The sequence below is a fragment of the Salvelinus fontinalis genome, chromosome 10 (genome assembly GCF_029448725.1).
Source record: "Salvelinus fontinalis isolate EN_2023a chromosome 10, ASM2944872v1, whole genome shotgun sequence".
In the NCBI taxonomy this organism is placed as follows: Eukaryota; Metazoa; Chordata; class Actinopteri; order Salmoniformes; family Salmonidae; genus Salvelinus; species Salvelinus fontinalis.
In genome coordinates, this window is record NC_074674.1 from 50210589 (window position 1) to 50231301 (window position 20713).

The window sequence follows — 20713 nt, forward strand, 5'->3', positions numbered from 1 at the left end:
TGTGTGTGTGTGTGTGTGTGTGTGTGTGTGTGTGTGTGTGTGTGTGTGTGTGTGTGTGTGTGTGTGTGTGTGTGTGTGTGCGTGCGTGTCTGGACAGTATATACAGGCTGGGAGCAGCTTGCCTGACCAGCTTCAGGCAAAATTGTGAACAGGACAGTGGAGAGAAAGGTCACGGTGACGTGGAGTTTGTGTTTTAGCTTTCACTGTGTGTGTGACAAGGTCAGGGAGAGGCAACTAGGGCTGTTACATTAATACTTCATCACAATAAACAAAGAGAGAGGGAGAGAAAGACACAGAGAGACAGAGAGAGAACGAGAGAAAGGGAGGAGGAGAGAGGGGTGACTGAGAGAGTAGGAAGTGGGGTGATGGGGGAGAGAGACAGAGAGAAAGATATAGGGGGGAGAGGGGTGACTGAGAGAGTAGGAAGTGGGGTGATCGGAGAGCGAGAGAGAGAGAGAGAAAGAACGTGAGGGTAGAGAGGGGTGACGGAGAGAGAGAGCGAGAGAGAAAGAAAGAAAGGGAGACTGATCCCAGATCTGCAGGTGTACTCCATATTCAGACTATAGACTATTCTCCTGTTGAAATACCAACCGTTACTCTGTCTCCTGCTGGTACCACTGGTACAGTAACACTGATACTGCTACTACTGCTACTACTACTGCTGTTACTACTACTGCTGTTACTACTACTAATACTGTTACTACTACTACTACTGTTACTACTACTACTGTTAATACTACTGCTGTTACTGTTACTGTTAATACTGCTACTACTGCTGTTACTACTACTGTTACTACTACTGTTACTACTACTGTTACTACTACTGCTACTACTACTACTGTTACTACTGTTACTACTACTGCTACTACTACTACTGTTACTACTACTGTTACTACTACTGTTACTACTACTGTTACTACTACTGCTACTACTACTACTGTTACTACTGTTACTACTACTGCTACTACTACTACTGTTACTACTACTGCTACTACTACTGTTACTACTACTGCTACTACTACTACTGTTACTACTGCTACTACTACTGTTACTACTACTGCTACTACTACTACTGTTACTACTACTGCTACTACTACTACTGTTACTACTACTGCTACTAATACTACTACTGTTACTACTGTTACTACTACTGCTACTAATACTACTACTGTTACTACTGTTACTACTACTGCTACTACTACTACTACTACTACTACTGTTACTACTACTGCTACTACTACTACTGTTACTACTACTGCTACTAATACTACTACTGTTACTACTGTTACTACTACTGCTACTAATACTACTACTGTTACTACTGTTACTACTACTGCTACTACTACTACTACTACTACTACTGTTACTACTACTGCTACTACTACTACTGTTACTACTACTGCTACTAATACTACTACTGTTACTACTGTTACTACTACTGCTACTAATACTACTACTGTTACTACTGTTACTACTACTGCTACTACTACTACTACTACTACTACTACTACTACTGTTACTACTACTGCTACTACTACTACTGTTACTACTGTTACTACTGTTACTACCACTGTTACTACTACTGTTAATACTGTTACTCCTACTACTACTACTGTTACTACTGATACTACTACTACTACTGTTACTTCTACTACTGCTGTTACTACTACTGTTACTACTACTACTGTTAATACTACTGTTACTACTACTGTTACTACTGTTACTACTACTGTTACTACTACTACTACTGTTACTACTGTTACTACTACTGTTACTACTTTTACTACTGCTGTTACTACTACTGCTGTACTATTACTACTACTGTTACTACTACTACTACTGTTACTACTACTGTTACTACTACTACTACTACTGTTACTACTGTTACTACTACTGTTACTACTGTTACTACTGCTGTTACTACTACTGCTGTTACTACTACTACTACTGTTACTACTACTACTACTGTTACTACTACTACTACTGTTACTACTACTGCTGTTACTACTACTGTTACTACTACTACTACTACTGTTACTACTACTGTTAATACTGTTACTCCTACTACTACTACTGTTACTAATGTTACTCCTGCTACTACTGTTACTACTACTGTTACTACCACTGGTATTACTACTGTTAATACTGTTACTCCTACTACTACTACTGTTACTAATGTTACTCCTGCTACTACTGTTACTACTACTACTACTGTTACTACTACTACTGCTACTGCTACTGCTACTACTACTACTACTACTACTACTGTTACTACTGCTACTACTGTTACTACTACTACTACTACTGTTAATACTGCTACTCCTACTACTACTGCTACTGTTACTGCTACTGTTACTGCTACTGTTACTACTACTACTGTTACTACTGATACTCCTACTACTGTTACTACTGCTATTGTTACTACTACTGTTACTACTACTACTACTACTACTGTTACTCCTACTACTGTTACTACTGTTACTCCTACTACTGTTACTACTGCTATTGTTACTACTACTGTTACTACTACTACTACTACTGTTACTCCTACTACTACTGTTACTACTGTTACTACTGTTACTACTGTTACTACTACTGTTACTACTGTTACTCCTACTACTGTTACTACTGCTACTACTACTGTTACTACTGTTACTCCTACTACTGTTACTACTGCTATTGTTACTACTACTGTTACTACTACTACTACTACTACTGTTACTCCTACTACTACTGTTACTCCTACTACTACTGTTACTACTGTTACTACTACTGCTATTGTTACTACTACTGTTACTACTACTACTACTACTGTTACTCCTACTACTGTTACTACTGTTACTACTACTGTTACTCCTACTACTGTTTCTCCTGTTACTACTACTACTACTACTACTACTACTGTTACTCCTACTACTGTTACTACTGTTACTACTACTGTTACTCCTACTACTGTTACTGCTACTGTTACTACTACTACTACTACTGCTATTGTTACTACTACTGTTACTACTACTACTACTGTTACTTCTACTACTGTTACTACTGTTACTACTACTGTTACTCCTACTGTTACTCCAACTACTGTTACTACTACTGTTACTCCTACTACTGTTACTACTACTGTTACTCCTACTGTTACTCCAACTACTGTTACTACTACTGTTACTGCTACTACTGTTACTACTGTTACTACTGTTACTACTACTGTTACTGCTACTGTTACTGCTACTGTTACTACTGCTACTACTACTGTTACTACTACTACTGTTACTACTACTACTACTACTACTACTACTACTACTGCTGTTACTACTACTGTTACTACTACTACTACTACTACTACTACTGCTACTACTACTGTTACTACTGTTACTACTACTACTGCTGTTACTACTACTGTTACTACTACTACTACTACTACTACTGCTACTACTACTGTTACTACTGTTACTACTACTACTACTGTTACTACTGCTACTACTACTGTTACTACTGTTACTACTACTACTACTACTACTACTACTGTGACTACTACTACTGTTACTACTACTACTGTTACTACTGTTACTACTACTACTACTGTTACTACTGCTACTACTACTACTACTACTGTGACTACTACTACTGTTACTACTACTACTGTTACTACTACTACTACTACTACTACTACTACTGTGACTACTACTACTGTTACTACTGTTACTACTACTACTACTGTTACTACTGCTACTACTTCTACTACTACTGTGACTACTACTACTGTTACTACTGCTTCTACTACTACTACTACTGTGACTACTACTACTGTTACTACTGTTACTACTACTACTACTGTTCCTACTGCTACTGTTACTACTACTACTACTGTTACTACTGTTACTACTACTGTTACGACTACTGTTACTACTACTACTACTGTTACTACTACTACTACTACTGTTACTACTGTTACTACTGCTACTACTGTTACTACTACTACTACTACTACTACTACTACTACTACTACTACTACTACTACTGTTACGACTACTACTGTTACTACTGTTACTACTACTGTTACTACTACTGTTACTACTACTGCTACTACTACTGTTACTACTACTACTACTACTACTACTGTTACTACTACTACTACTACTACTACTGTTACGACTATTACTGTTACTACTGTTACTACTACTGTTACTACTACTGTTACTACTACTACTACTACTACTACTACTACTACTACTACTACTACTACTGTTACGACTACTACTGTTACTACTGTTACTACTACTGTTACTACTACTGTTACTACTACTGCTACTACTACTGTTACTACTACTACTACTGCTACTACTGTTACCACTACTACTGTTACTACTACTGTTACTACTACTACTACTACTACTGTTACTACTGTTACTACTGCTACTACTGTTACTACTACTACTACTACTACTACTACTACTGTTACTACTACTACTACTACTACTACTACTACTGTTACTACTACTACTGCTACTACTGTTACTACAACTGTTACTACTACTACTGTTACTACTACTACTGTTACTACTACTGTTACTACTACTACTGTTACTACTACTACTACTACTACTACTGTTACTACTACTACTGTTACTACTACTACTGTTACTACTACTGTTACTACTACTACTACTACTACTGTTACTACTGTTACTGCTGCTACTACTACTGTTACTACTACTACTACTGCTACTACTACTGTTACTACTACTACTACTACTACTGTTACTACTACTACTACTACTACTGTTACTACTACTACTGCTACTACTGTTACTACTGCTATTGTTACTTCTACTGTTACTGTTACATTTACTGCATTCAGGGCAGTTAAGGGGATATATATATATGTGTGTGTGTGTGGGGTGGTTGCTGTGTGTGTGTGTGTGAAGGCCATCCTTGTCCCAGTGTGTAAGGCTTGGCATTAAAGACACTATTGATTGAAAATGTGTACAAATGTGGAATCTTAATTTGAGCCAGTTTGCTACATCTGTAAAATGTTCCTTCAGCAACAGGAAATGTAAATTATTATGTGGATTATAATAAAAAAAAATTGTGCGGTTGATTCATTTTTCGTTAGGGCAAATCAAGTCTGATATATAAAATTTGAATCTACAAACTTCAGAAGCCTTTTTAAAAACTCAAATACACTACAAGTTTGCAGGAACTCAGCAACAAAAGAGTGAACAAATGAAGATCCTACATTTCTATATCACTCTCTGTCTGTCAACACAGTGTGTGTGTGTGTTTTCGCATCTTCTCTGTGGACGTTTATCAGGCTGTGTCTGTCACTGAAGGCTGGATGAAATGTCTCTTTGACTGGCAGCACAGTATTCCCACAGTATGTGTGTGTGTCCTTGTGTCTGACTGTCTGTCTGTCTGTGTGTGTGTGTGTGTGTGTGTGTGTGTGTGTGTGTGTGTGTGTGTGTGTGTGTGTGTGTGTGTGTGTGTGTGTGTGTGTGTGTGTGTGTGTCTCTCTCTCTCTCTATCTCAGTCTTGTGTGTGTGTGTGTGTGTGTGTGTGTGTGTGTGTGTGTGTGTGTGTGTGTGTGTGTGTGTGTGTGTGTGTGTGTGTGTGTGTGTGTGTGTGTGTGTGTGTGTGTGTGTGTGTGTGTGTGTGTGTGTGTAAATAGTTAGCTCACTCCTCAGCACAACAACAGTCAATGTGTAATCTGAATTCCTGTCCTGATGCTTCTCTCTCTCTCTCTGTGTTTGGGATGTTTATTTTATTTCGTTTTATTTAACTTTTATTTAACCAGGTAGGTTACTTGAGAACAAGTTCTCATTTACAACTGCAACCTGGCCAAGATAAAGCAAAGAAGTTCTACACATACAACAACACACAGTTACACATGGAATAAACAAATATACAGTCAATAATACAGTAGAAAAATAAAGTATATATACATTGTGTGCAAATGAGGTAAGATAAGGGAGGTAAGGCAATAAAATAGGCCATAGTGGCGAGGTAATTATGATATAGCAATTAAACACAGGAGTGATAGATGTACAGAAGATGAATGTGCAAGTAGAGATACTGGGGTGCAAAGGAGCAAAATAAATAAATAAATACAATATGGGGATGAGGTAGTTGGATGGGCTATTTACAGATGAGCTATGTGCAGATACAGTGATCTGTGAGCTGCTCTGACAGCTGGTGCTTAAAGTTAGTGAGGGAAATATGAGGCTCCAGCTTCAGTGATTTTTGCAGTTCGTTCCAGTCATTGGCAGCAGAGAACTGGAAGGAAAGGCGACCAAACAAGGATTTGGCTTTGGGGTGTGCAGTGGACCTGCTGGAGTGCGTGCTACGGGTGGGTGCTGCTATGGTGACCAGTGAGCTGAGATAAGGCGGTGCTTTACCTAGCAAATACTTATAGATGACCTGGAGCCAGTGGGTTTGGCGACGAGTACGAAGCGAGGGCCAGCCAACGAGAGCATACAGGTCGCAGTGGTGGGTAGTATATGGGGCTTTGGTGACAAAACGGATGGCACTGTGATCAACTGCATCCAATTTGTTGAGTAGAGTGTTGGAGGTTATTTTGTAAATGACATCGCCGAAGTCAAGGATCGGTAGGATGGTCAGTTTTACGAGGGTATGTTTGGCAGCATGAGTGAAGGATGCTTTTTTGCAAAATAGGCAGCCGATTCTAGATTTAATTTTGGATTGGAGATGCTTAATGTGAGCCTGGAAAGAGAGTTTACAGTCTAACCAGACACCTAGGTATTTGTAGTTGTCCACATATTCTAAGTCAGAACCGTCCAGTGTAGTGATGCTGGACGGGCGGGCAGGTGCAGGCAGCGATCGGTTGAAGAGCATGCATTTAGTTTTACTAGCATTTAAGAGCAGTTGGAGGCCACGGAAGGAGAGTTGTTTGGCATTGAAGCTCATTTGAAGGTTAGTTAGCACAGTGTCCAAAAAAGGGCCAGAAGTATACAGAATGGTGTCGTCTGCGTTAGGTGGATCAGAGAATCACCAGCAGCAAGAGCGACATCATTGATGTATACAGAAAAGAGAGTCAGCCCTCGAGAACTGAACCCTGTTCAGAAGTGAACCCCCATAGAGACTGCCAGAGGTCCGGACAACAGGCCCTCCGATTTGGTGAACCAGGCGAGGCAGTCATTTGAGACACCTAGGATGTGAACATTTAAACGTTTAAATTAAATTGGTTTCTTTACATTAAGGAAAATCCTTAACCTCTCTGGGATCGTTCGGGACGCTAGCGTCCCACCTCGCCAACAGCCAGTGAAATTGCAGGGCGCCAAATTCAAACAACAGAAATAATAATCAGAATTAAAATTCCTCAAACATAGAAGTATTTTACTCAATTTTAAAGATACACTTCTCGTTAATCCAACCACAGTGTCCGATTTAAAAAAGGCTTTACGGCGCAACAAAGCACAACATATCATTATGTTATTATTATTATTATTATCTTATATATATATTATCTTTCTGTGACTAGGACAGCACCTAGTCACAGAAAACATTCAGCCATTTTCCAACCAAAGAGAGGTGTCACAAAAAGCAGACATATAGATAAAAATAATCACTAACCTTTGACGATCTTCATCTGATGACACTCCCAGGACTCAATGTTACACAATACATGTATGTTTTGTTCGATAAAGTTCATATTTATATCCAAAAACCTCAGTTTACATTGGCGCCATGTTCAGAAATGCCTCCAAAATATCCGGAGAAATTGCAGAGAGCCACGTCAAATAACAGAAATACTCATCATAAACTTTGATGAAAGATACATGTTTTACATAGAATTAAAGATACAATTGTTCTGAATGCAACTGCTGTGTCAGATTTCAAAAAAGCTTTACGGCAAAAGCACAATTTTCAATAATCTGAGAACAGCGTTCAGCTGCATTGAACCTTTAAGACATCTTGATTGGAAAGGCAGTCGTACAATTGAGTAGGGCTGCAAAAATTTCGCAAAGTTTTTTTTTCTTTGAAAACCCGGTTGGAGTTTTTCCCGCAATCAGGATTGACAGTAAATCTGGAACCCTTACACCAGGATTTCTGGATATCCAGGGAATTTGTTTAAAGTTCACGGAATTTTTTTTCTCCTACATTTGAGACATGAAAAAGTTAAATATATTAGAAATCAACAGCATAAAAAAATATAAAAAGTTGTGTTAAAATCAATCAAGCCCTTTCAAGACAACTCTTTCAGCTATTTTATTGATCACCTCAGAGGAGCATGGCTAATGGCTAATGGGTAATGGGTTTTTAGGTAGCCTAGTGGTTAAGAGCATTGGGCCATTAACCAAAATGTCGCTGGTTTGAATCCCCAAGTTGCCTCGGTAAAAAAAAATATATATATTTTTTTATATATTATTTTTTTATAAAACCGTTGCCTTAAATGTACTGGCTCTTATGGGCAATATATATGCAGAAGATGTAGATGTAGAATGAAAAGAATTATACTGCATTTTATCCCATCTCTCTGACAAGCCTTATTTAATCACAGCAAGGTTACTGAGCTTCTTATCCCATCAGTGTCCATCATTATACCTGAGACAGCACAGGAGTCATCACAGGGTGTGTGTGTGTCAGTTAAGAGCTAGTTATGACACACACACACACACTCCTTCACCTCGCAGTGCATAGTCATTATAAAGGCTGTGTGTGTGTGTATGTGTTGATGCTGTAGAAGTGATTGGTGAACGGAAGGTCGACAGGGGTCAATGAAAGGTGAGGTCACTACTCCCATGTAGACACCGCAGTCACGCACTCACACAAAGAGCTTAAGGAAGGGTGAGAGAGAACAGTCATTTACATCTCTCAGACCAGAGATGGTCTGAGAGAGTGAAAGAGAGAGAGAGAAGGGTTATTTACAATAGAGAGATGGTCTGACAGAGTGAAAGAGAGAGAGAGAAGGATTATTTACAATAGAGAGATGGTCTGACAGAGTGAAAGAGAGAGAGAGAAGGGTTATTTACAATAGAGGGAGAGACGAGGTCTGAGAGAGTGAAAGAGAGAGAGAGAAGGGTTATTTACAATAGAGAGATGGTCTGACAGAGTGAAAGAGAGAGAGAAGGGTTATTTACAATAGAGGGAGAGACGAGGTCTGACAGAGTGAAAGAGAGAGAGAGAAGGGTTATTTACAATAGAGAGATGGTCTGACAGAGTGAAAGAGAGAGAGAGAAGGATTATTTACAATAGAGAGATGGTCTGACAGAGTGAAAGAGAGAGAGAGAAGGGTTATTTACAATAGAGAGACGAGGTCTGACAGAGTGAAAGAGAGAGAGAGAAGGATTATTTACAATAGAGAGATGGTCTGAGAGAGTGAAAGAGAGAGAGAGAAGGGTTATTTACAATAGAGAGATGGTCTGAGAGAGTGAAAGAGAGAGAGAGAAGGGTTATTTACAATAGAGATGGTCTGAGAGAGTGAAAGAGAGAGAGAAGGGTTATTTACAATAGAGGGAGAGACGAGGTCTGACAGAGTGAAAGAGAGAGAGAGAAGGATTATTTACAATAGAGAGATGGTCTGACAGAGTGAAAGAGAGAGAGAGAAGGGTTATTTACAATAGAGAGATGGTCTGAGAGAGTGAAAGAGAGAGAGAGAAGGGTTATTTACAATAGAGAGACGAGGTCTGACAGAGTGAAAGAGAGAGAGAGAAGGATTATTTACAATAGAGAGATGGTCTGAGAGAGTGAAAGAGAGAGAGAGAAGGGTTATTTACAATAGAGAGATGGTCTGAGAGAGTGAAAGAGAGAGAGAGAAGGGTTATTTACAATAGAGATGGTCTGAGAGAGTGAAAGAGAGAGAGAAGGGTTATTTACAATAGAGGGAGAGACGAGGCCTGACAGAGTGAAAGAGAGAGAGAGAAGGGTCATTTACAATAGAGAGATGGTCTGACAGAGTGAAAGAGAGAGAGAGAAGGGTCATTTAGAATAGAGAGATGGTCTGACAGAGTGAAAGAGAGAGAGACTATTTCTGGACGTTTGAAAAGATTCTGAGAACGTTTATATGTCTTCCTCTGCACTCACAAATAATAATAATAATGATTGTCCAGCACTGAGCGCCAACTGGTGATCGGAGCGTACTGCACCAGCACAATACTCTAGCAACCAACGAGAGTACTTGATGATACTTGATGATACTTGAATGTACTTGATCATATTTGATAATACTTGATGATACTTGTTGATACTTTATAATACTTGATGATACTTGATGATACTTGATAATACTTACTAATACTTGATGATATTTGATAATACTTGATGATACTTGATGATACTTGATAATACTTACTAATACTTGATAATACTTGATAATACTTGATGATACTTTATGATACTTGATAATACTTACTAATACTTGATGATACTTGATAATACTTGATGATACTTGACAATACTTTCTAATACTTGATGCTATTTTATGATACTTTCCAGTACTTGAATCTACTCGATGCTACTTCATTCTACTTGATTCTACTCGCTGATACCTGATGATACCTGATGATACTTGATGATACTTACTAATACTTGATGATATTTGATAATAGTTGATAATACTTGATGATATTTGATGATACTTGATAATACTTGTTAATACTTCCTGATACTTGATGGCAATAGCGCGTCATTTTTAATGATCTTGTTTTAAGCTTTCCCCAAACCATAGACCTAATAACCTGAACCCTTGGAGGTGTTTCTGAATGAACCCTGTAACCACTCAGAATTATCGTGTCAAAAATAGATCATCCATAATATGTTGAATTTCTAAAAGGGAAACTATGAGATCTTGTTGGTTCCCCCACAGTCCTCCAGACATCATATCTGGAATCCTCAGAGTCAGACACACAAGGACCACATTCACTGTTTTTCCTCTCCTCTTTTTAGTCTCTCCATAAAGATAGATAGTTATCCAACCCTTCATCTCGCTGGCCTCTCAGTTCAATAGCAAAGAGCTGAGTCACACAGGTTCAGACTCTAACCTTTTGGGGGCACTAAGCGAGATTTATTTGGGGGTGCCCCCCACCTCGCGGCAAAACATTTTTGTGCTATGGGGTGGAGAGAAAACGTTACAGTTTTCTAACACATTTTATGCAATTCTACAAATTTTGCAATGGGGCAGAGAGAAAAAAAAATGAAGTTTTAAAGTGAATTTCATGCATTTCTGTCTGTCCATTTTTGTAATGAGTTATGCTAATGTCATATTTGAGTGAGAATGACCTCATCAATGGGGAGGGGCGTCTGGTCACGTGCCCTCTCGGTATTTGACCATTAGTGGTCAATAAGAAGATTTAATTCTATTCATTAATTATTATTTTTTGTCATTCATGCATAAGCTTTTTATTGAAGGGTGGATTGCTTATTTTTTAGCCTTGGAAAATATTTAAAGTGGTGTCAGAGCTGATTAACATATTTCCCAGCATGCTGTTTTGTAGGCACATTTTTTTATTTTATTCTTTGTTTCTATTTCCTTGTTTTTGGTTGTACATCGATTGTTATTTATATTTTGCAGCACATCATAATTTTTGTAAATCTACTCTAATCTGTTAGTGGTTGGATTTATTACAGTCATTATTTAGATGGTGGAGTCTGTTCATATGATTTAGGTTGTCTAGTCAACTTCATGCTCCCTATCTGGCTTTCAGTCTGAATGCAAGCGGTGGGTAATGAACGAGTCAAAATATTACAAAGACACCATTTTGGATTTCAGTGGGAATTAGAACCCACCCTGAACGTCATCATAATTTGACAAAATGGCAGAGGTGAGCAGGTCAAAGACATCATGTCGCTGTGATAGGAAGTAAACAGGCAATGAAAGATGAACATTGTGGAATTTGAAGCAATTCATAGAGGCTAAATGTCAAAGTGAATGCAATGACTAAGTCTCTGTCAGTAGTACACACAGTCATGGGTGGTAATTCTAACTTTCACTCTAAAGGCACACTGGGATATATGCTAATGTGAGCAAATATTTGCAAATATCCCCGAGTGCCTTTATTGGATAAAGGAATTACCACAGATGACTGTGTTTGCTAGTGACAAAGACATGGTTGTTGCGTTCTATTATCAATCCTGTAGCCATCACCAAGTGAGCGGATACGTGAATATATTATCCTTGTAATTTAACCCTTTATGACAATACATTAAAATATCATAAGGCTTTTACCTCAACAGCCCTAGTTTTACCCTGAAACTCCTGGTTTGCAGGCCAAATCAAGCAATCCATATTATTATTGTGGCTTGTAAAGTGATATCCAACAATTGGAAGTTTGAATCACTCGCAACCTGCATTTAACATGAGAGAACTGGACAAAGGGGCCCATCTAAACTAGAACAACCATCTCAGTAATGTAATAAATCCAACTACAAACAGATTATTTTTTTTTGGGGGGGGGGGGTTTGGTTTGTTCTTATGCATAGACATTTATCAATCAATGTGCATGCAAAAACACAGATATTGAAATAAACACTTCAAAAAAAATCTACCTGCAATAAAGCATGCTGGGAATTATGATGATGGGCGTGTTTTGGATTGTGTGTGCGTTGTTTAACTCAGAATAAAAAGCACTCAAGTTATTAAAGGTAAAGTTATTAAAGGTAAAGCTATTAAAGATAAAGCTATTAAAGGTAAAGTTATTAAAGGTAAAGTTATTAAAGGTAAAGTTATTAAAGGTAAAGTTATTAAAGGTAAAGTTATGAAAGCTAAAGTTATTATAGGTAAAGTTATTAAAGGTAAAGTTATGAAAGATAAAGCTATTAAAGGTAAAGTTATTAAAGGTCCCAAACAGTCAAAATCATTTGGATGAAACCAAAACCAAGTAGGACAACCAAAGTATGAAAAATGACTGTTTCTTCTACATTGATAAAGATTGGTCGTAAAATGACTGGTCCCTCCCCCATGTCAAACACCATCGAATCAGGAGGAGGGATGGAGGTGGGATTATTAAGGGCTTTTTTTGTTTGTTTCATACACCAATGGTAACGTCTTATTCTCTTACCTAATTTAAATAAGTACCGCCTTGTAACCAACATCACAGAGGGGCGTGGTTTACGTAGCTAGGTAGCTAGTCTACTGGTAACTAAATGGGACTGCAGTGTGTCAGCAAATATAATTAGAGGTTTGGGCTAGCTAAATTATACAGCCAGCATTTTATCTGTATTCATGCTGTTACAATAACCAAACAGTTGGATAAACAAGTCATTTGTGAAACCATATTGTGGTGTATGACAGGATGGGATGTTGCATGCAATTACAATGCTGTTTGAGTTGCTTTGTGCATCAACACATATGCTTGAGGTAATTTCACTGCAATACTGCTCACTACGTCCATGTTGTGTGATATGGGTGTTTTCAAAGAACCGCCAGGCGAGGCGTGTTCCCCGTCCACTCAGTCTGTCTTTACAGATTTCCTGGTAGTCTGACATGATAGAAAAATATAATTTTCTCAAATGTTTAGCATTTTTATCTGGAGAAAATATTATGGGTGACGGTTTAGTAACTAGTAAAAGGTTATTTTATATGGGAATCAGATTGACTGTTTGGGATGTTTAACACCAACACTCGGACAACACTGAGTTTTATTTTAACTCCTGAATGAATAAACCTTTCATTAATTTCATGGAGTGGAATTCCACTTAGATCTCTGCTGCCGGACCTGAGCCCGACGAACCCCGACATTTTACATCGGGTTAGGGATGGATAGGGCCTGTTGTCTCATCAATAACTAGGGATGGACAGGGCCTGTTGTCTCATCAATAACTAGGGATGGGTAGGACCTGTTGTCTCATCAATAACTAGGGATGGTCAGGGCCTGTTGTTTAATCAATAACTAGGGATGGGTAGGGCCTGTTGTCTCATCAATAACTAGGGATGGGCCTGTTGTCTCATCAATAACTAGGGATGGTCAGGGCCTGTTGTTTAATCAATAACTAGGGATGGGCCTGTTGTTTAATCAATAACTAGGGATGGGCCTGTTGTCTCATCAATAACTAGGGATGGATAGGGCCTGTTGTCTCATCAATAACTAGGGATGGGTAGGGCCTGTTGTCTCATCAATAACTAGGGATGGGTAGGGCCTGTTGTCTCATCAATAACTAGGGATGGGTAGGGTCTGTTGTCTCATCAATAACTAGGGATGGATAGGGCCTGTTGTCTCATCAATAACTAGGGATGGGTAGGGCCTGTTGTCTCATCAATAACTAGGGATGGGTAGGGTCTGTTGTCTCATCAATAACTAGGGATGGATAGGGCCTGTTGTCTCATCAATAACTAGGGATGGGTAGGGCCTGTTGTCTCATCAATAACTAGGGATGGATAGGGCCTGTTGTTTAATCAATAACTAGGGATAGGTCTGTTGTCTCATCAATAACTAGGGATGGATAGGGCCTGTTGTCTCATCAATAACTAGGGATGGGTCTGTTGTCTCATCAATAACTAGGGATGGGTAGGGCCTTTTGTCTCATCAATAACTAGGGATAGGTCTGTTGTCTCATCAATAACTAGGGATGGGTAGGGTCTGTTGTCTCATCAATAACTAGGGTGCGGTCAGGGCTCAGGTATCACTAGATTAATCACCAGCATTTTTAAACTGAGCCATTTCCTCGTGTTCTGCTGCACAGTACAGTCATATCAGACTAACATCATAACATGGTGTCAGAGGTGTTTCAACCTCATCAAATATAAAACAGGAGAGATTATTTCACAGAGTTTTGTCTGAGTTTAGAGTGATGAAAAGTAGCTAACAGCTAACTCTCATGTCTCGTCATTGAGCAGAGCAGCCCAAGCGGAGCCGTTGCTATGGATACTCACAGACTCAGAGCTGAGACTCAGGTAGCCTAGTGGTTAGAGCGTTGGGCCATTAACCAAAAGGTTGTTAGATCAAATCCCTGAGCTGACAAGGTAAAGATATACAGCCCCTTAACAAGGCAGTTAACCCACTGTTCCCTGGTAGGCCGTCATTGTAAATAAGAATCGGTTCATAACTGACTTGCCTGGTTAAATAATTTTCAAAATAAAGGTTAAATAAATATAGCCTCGTAATTTTTTTGTTTTATTTTTTAAGAATTTTTTGTTAAATAAATAAATATAAAAATAATACATTAGTCACTGCTAAATAGAATAGAGTATTTCCCATTATTTCATATTGTTCATACAGCTTTAAGTTAATCATGATATTCACTAATTGGAATGGTTATATTTAGGATCATGTTTAAATTCCTGAAAGTTTTCAGAATTCAGGGGACATTTGGAATTTTTCTTCTTAGTTCGTTGAGGGGTTAAATTGGTATTTGGAATCTGAGTTGAGGTAGTTGAGTTGAAAGTGGTCCAAAAGAGGGAATTGAGTTATCTGAGTTGTTGTGGCAGAATATCGAATTAGGAATTGTAGTTTTTGACATGTTCGACATGAGTTGAATCTGAATTGAACTCCTTTCAAATTCTGAATTTAATAAATGGGTTTCATAGGGAGTTTGCATTGGAATTAAATGTTTGGAATTGACCACAATCCATGGTGTCTGTGTGTGCATGCCTGTATGTCTGAGTGTGTGTGTGTGTGTGTGCATGCCTGTATGCCTGAGTGTGTGTGTGTGTGTGTGCATGCCTGTATGCCTGAGTGTGTGTGTGTGTGTGTGCATGCCTGTATGCCTGAGTGTGTGTGTGTGTGTGTGTGCATGCCTGTATGCCTGAGTGTGTGTGTGTGTGTGTGCATGCCTGTATGCCTGAGTGTGTGTGTGTGTGTGTGCATGCCTGTATGCCTGAGTGTGTGTGTGTGTGTGTGCATGCCTGTATGCCTGAGTGTGTGTGTGTGTGTGTGCATGCCTGTATGCCTGAGTGTGTGTGTGTGTGTGTGTGTGTGTGTGTGTGTGTGCGTGTGTTACCGTGTGCGTGTGTTTTCCTCGAGATGATAATAACTGTTATCCAGTCTCTCTCTCCTCTCACTGACAACACTGATATTGTTTGGGGATCTTGTGCCCGCTCTTGACAGAAATGAATTCAAAACACACACAAAATGAACATGCTCTCTCTCACACACAAACACACACTCTGTCTCTCTGTCTCTCTCTCTCTCTGTCTCTCTTGTCTCTCCTGTCTCTCTGTCTCTCCTCTCTCTCTCTCTCTCTCTCTCCTCTCTCTCTCTCCTTCTCCATCTCTCTGTCTCTCCTCTCTCTCTCTCTCCTTCTCCCTCTCTCTCTCTCTCTCCTCTCTCTCTCTCCTTCTCCCTCTCTCTCGCTCTCCCTCTCTCTCTCTCTCTCTCTCTCTCTCTCTCCCTCTCCCTACAATCCAACAGCAGAGAAATTTCAGAGGGTAAATATATGAGAAATGAGATTCCATCTCTCTCAGGATGGGGGCTTTACTGTAGAGTGTTGTGGGTGTGTTTACCTGTAGTGATGCTAACAGAGTGTTGTGGGTGTGTTTACCTGTAGTGATGCTAGTAGAGTGTTGTGGGTGTGTTTACCTGTAGTGATGCTAGTAGAGTGTTGTTGGTGTGTTTACCTGTAGTGATGCTAGTAGAGTGTTGTTGGTGTGTTTACCTGTAGTGATGCTAACAGAGTGTTGTGGGTGTGTTTACCTGTAGTGATGCTAGTAGAGTGTTGTTGGTGTGTTTACCTGTAGTGATGCTAGTAGAGAGTTGTGGGTGTGTTTACCTGTAGTGGTGCTAGTAGAGTGTTGTTGGTGTGTTTACCTGTAGTGATGCTAGTAGAGTGTTGTGGGTGTGTTTACCTGTAGTGATGCTAGTAGAGTGTTGTTGGTGTGTTTACCTGTAGTGATGCTAGTAGAGTGTTGTTGGTGTGTTTACCTGTAGTGATGCTAGTAGAGTGTTGTGGGTGTGTTTACCTGTAGTGGTGCTAGTAGAGTGTTGTGGGTGTGTGTGTGTGTGTGTGTGTGTGTGTGTGTGTGTGTGTGCGTGTGCGTGCGCGTGCGTGTGCGTGTGCTCGTGCGTGTGCGTGCCAGTGATCCCTCAGGGGAAATAAAAGAAAACAGATGATCTGCTACAGAGTAATTATCATGAAATCATCCTCAACAACATAGAAACACAATAAACACACACACACACACACACACACACACACACACACACACACACACACACACACACACACACACACACACACACACACACACACACACACACACACACACACACACACACACACACACACACACACACACTATGCCTGTGGAAAATCAATCAGGAGTATTGATGAGGAGCAAGAAAGAGAGGGAGGGAAGGCATTTGAACGTATTTTTTTTAATCAAAATGTGTTTTTGGCAGAAATGCTGGAACATGTGAATTTTAATTTGCCTTCATAACAAACTTTTTTTTGCAATCGGTAAATACGAATAAAATGGTTAAATTACGAACCTTGTTGGTTTTTGCCTCGTAAAAATGACAGGAACCTTCATTTTGGCTGAGATAATGGAGGGGCTGGACATGACAAGAGATGAGTTTGGATTGGTCTGCCATGTAGCATGCTTCTGTCTATAACATGAGCTGGTCAGTGTGTTTAGATAATCCTTGCTACCACAGCTTTTTTGAAAGATATCATGGAGAACCGCAAAGTGTTAATACTGCTCTCGGCATTGCTGCCCTGAAGTTAACAGAGCTATCGACAAAGATCAGTGGGAACACGTTGGGTATCTCATCTAGACCAGAGATGGTAACTCCAGTCCTCTAGACCAGAGATGGTAACTCCAGTCCTCTAGACCAGAGATGGTAACTCCAGTCCTCTAGACCAGAGATGGTAACTCCAGTCCTCCAGACCAGAGATGGGTAACTCCAGTCCTCAGGGGCCTAACTTCTTGAAGACCTATTGTGATAGGGGGATGGGGTGGGGCTGTTCTGTGGTCTGATTCCCTCAAGACCTTTTATTGTTAAAGGGGGGGGGGGGGGGGGGTTGACAGGATGGAGAGATGCGGGGGTTGGGGAGAGGGCTGAGGAGGAATGATGAGGGCTGAGGAGGGAGTTGACAGGATGGAGAATGACAGGGGGGAGAGAGGGGGGAGAGTCCGATCTCACAGCTGTGAGAGAGAGAGAGAGAGAGAGAGAGAGAGAGAGAGAGAGAGAGAGAGAGAGAGAGAGAAGGGAAAGAATCAACAACAAAAACTAAGAAGACTAGAATGTTATTTGGCCCTAAACAGAGAGTACACAGTGGCAGAATACCTGACCACTGTGACTGACCCTAAACAGAGAGTACACAGTGGCAGAATACCTGACCACTGTGACTGACCCTAAACAGAGAGTACACAGTGGCAGAATACCTGACCACTGTGACTGACCCTAAACAGAGAGTACACAGTGGCAGAATACCTGACCACTGTGATTGACCCAAACTTAAGGAAATCTTTGACTATGTACAGACTCAGTGAGCATAGCCTTGCACTTCCTAACCTCCTGCCAAATGTATGACCATATTAGAGACACATATTTCCCTCAGATTAAACAGACCCACAAAGAATTAGAAAACAAACCCATTTTTGATAAACTCCCATATCTGCTGGGTGAAATTCCACAGTGTGCATCACAGCAGCAAGATTTGTGACCTGTTGCCACAAGAAAAGGGCAACCAGTGAAGAACAAACACCATTGTAAATACAACCTATATTTATGTTTATTTATTTTCCCTTTTATTTTCCCTTTTGCACATCGTTACAACGCTACATAATATGACATTTGAAATGTCTTTTTCCTTTTGGAACTTTTATGAGTGTAAATATTTAATATTCAGTTTTATTGTTTATTTCAGTTTTGTTTATTATCTATTTCACTTGCTTTAGTGTTAACATATGTTTCCCTTGTCAATAAAGACCTTAAATATAAATTGAATTGAATTGAGAGAGAAAACGTGTTTGATCTTTTCTCAGAGTAGAACAGCTGCCCCTCTGTCTCCATCAATTAAATTAATTTCAATTCAATTTAAAGGACTTTATTGGCATGGAAAACATATGTTTACGTTGCCAAAGCAAATGTATTAGACAATAAACAAAAGGGAAATAAACACAAGAAACATTAGAACATAAAATAAAAACGTTTTTAAATAATATAGACATTTTAAATGTTAGATTATTGGCTATTCACAGTGTTGTTATAATGTGAAAATAATTTAAGCATGAAAGGGAAGATAAATAAACAGATACAGTTGAAGTCGGAAGTTCACATACACTTAGGTTGGAATCATTAAAACTCGTTTTTCAATCACTCCACACATTTCTTATAAAAACAACTACAGTTTTGGCAAGTCGGTTAGGACATCTACTTTGTGCGTGACACAAGTCATTTTTCCAACAATTGTTTATAGACAGATTATTTCACTTATAATTCACTGTATCACAATTCCAGTGGGTCAGAGTTTTACATACACTAAGTTGACTGTGCCTCTAAACAACTTGGACAATTCCAGAAAATCATGCCATAGCTTTAGAAGCTTCTGATAGGCTAAATGACATCATTTGAGTCAATTGGAGGTGTACCTGTGGATGTATTTCAAGGCCTACCTTCAAACCAAGTGTCTCTTTGCTTGACATCGTGGGAAAATCAATATAAATCAGCCAAGACCTCAGAGAAAAAATTGTAGACCTCCACATTTCTCATGTCAACTTGCTTTGACTGCACACAGTGGTATATCGCCTAACAGATATGTGAGTTTATCAATGTTTGATTTGTTTTCTAATTCTTTGTGGATCTGTGTAACCTGAGAGAAATATGTCTCTCTAATATGGTCATACATTTGGCAGGAGGTTAGGAAGTGCAGCTCAGTTTCCACCTCATTTTATGGGCAATGAGCACATAGCCTATCTTCTCTTGAGAGCCAGGTCTGCCTACGGCGGCCTTTCTCAATAGCAAGGCTATGCTCACTGAGTCTGTACATAGTCAAGGATTTTCTTCATTTGGGGTCAGTCACAGTGGTCAGGTATTCTGCCACTGTGTACTCTCTGTTTAGGGCCAAATAGCATTCTAGCTTGCTCTGTTTTTTGTTGATTCCTTAAATAGTTATCTGGTTGTTTTCTCATGATTTGGTTGGGTCTAATTGTGTTTCTGTCCTGGGGCTCTGTGGGGTGTGTTTGTGTTTGTGAACAGAGCCCTAGGACCAGCTGGCTGAGGGGAATCTTCTCCAGGTTCATCTCTCTGTAGGTGATGGCTCTGTGGGGCTCTGTGGTGGAATGTGTGGGCATCGCTTCCTTTCAGTTGGTTATAGAATTTAACAGCTGGTATAGTACTAATTCTGCTCTCTCTCTCTCTCTCTCTCTCTCTCTCTCTCTCTCTCTCTCTCTCTCTCTCTCTCTCTCTCTCTCTCTCTCTCTCTCTCTCTCTCTCTCTCTCTCTCTCTCTCTCTCTCTCCTCTCTCTCTCTCTCTCTCTCTCTCTCTCTCTTCTCTCTCTCTCTCTCTCTCTCTCTCTCTCTCTTTCTCTCTCTCTCTCTCTCTCTCTCTCTCTCTCTCTCTCTCTCTCTCTCTCTCTCTCTCTCTCTCTCTCTCTCTCTCTCTCTCTCTCTCTCTCTCTCTGTCTCTCTCTCTCTCTCTCTCTCGCTCTCTTCCACTCCCTGGGAATCACTTTCATTTAGGTGATTGTAGAATTTAACATATCTTTTATGGATTTTGATAATTAGCGGGTATCGGCTCTTCCTCTGTCTGTCTGTCTCTGTCTCACTCTCTCACTCTCTCCACCATCACCCCACCTCCTGCTCTCTCCATCACTCCTCTT